The 622-nt window shown below is 35.9% G+C and overlaps 1 protein-coding gene across 2 annotated transcripts in view; it reads left to right on the forward strand.

The window, feature by feature from the left end:
- The window catches only part of rols (zinc-RING finger and ankyrin repeat domain-containing protein rolling pebbles), a 42377-nt gene that overhangs the window by 39477 nt on the left and 2278 nt on the right, over window positions 1-622 (forward strand). The gene's annotated exons all lie outside the window — the stretch shown is intronic.

A 622-nucleotide genomic window follows, 5' to 3' on the forward strand; every position in this document is an offset into this window, starting at 1 on the left:
ATTTATATTTTTTAAAAATTAATTTTTTAAAAATTAATTTTATTAAAAAATTTTTATGTTTTTTTCGAAAATTTAAGAATACGGCAATTGTTAATATAGAAATTTCACGAAATTTTGAAATATTCGTTTGGTACCGTGCCGTTGAGCGATACGTCAAAGCATTCGCGCGGCCGACCGCTTAATTGCGTCGCCCCTGACGGCGCGAATTTCATGTGGTTGGTTATTTTCAAATGCTCACCGTTTGAAAACTATTGATGCCTTAAAATTTTGCTATTAGGATTTTTGATTTACTTTTTCATGAGGAATATGTACGTGCCGGGTTCTCCGTTAACTCTGGAACACCCTGTATATACATATACATACATATACAGGGTCCGCCAAAAGTACCGGGACGGTCTAATAACTTTTGAAAGAATTAAATTTTCAAAAATCGCCGAAACACGTGATTCGATTTTTCGGCGATTTACATCATTTTTAACGTTACTACGACTAAACGCTTAAAAATGAAATATCCACGCGAAAAACGCTCGCAGCGCCATCTATGACCAATGGTCTGAATTCGTCTCGAAAATACCTTTCAAACGAGCCCCCACTCGACCCATGTTGCCATTTAAGATTTTTG

The sequence above is a fragment of the Trachymyrmex cornetzi genome, unplaced genomic scaffold (assembly GCF_001594075.2).
Source record: "Trachymyrmex cornetzi isolate Tcor2-1 unplaced genomic scaffold, Tcor1.1 scaffold922, whole genome shotgun sequence".
NCBI lineage: Eukaryota > Metazoa > Arthropoda > Insecta > Hymenoptera > Formicidae > Trachymyrmex > Trachymyrmex cornetzi.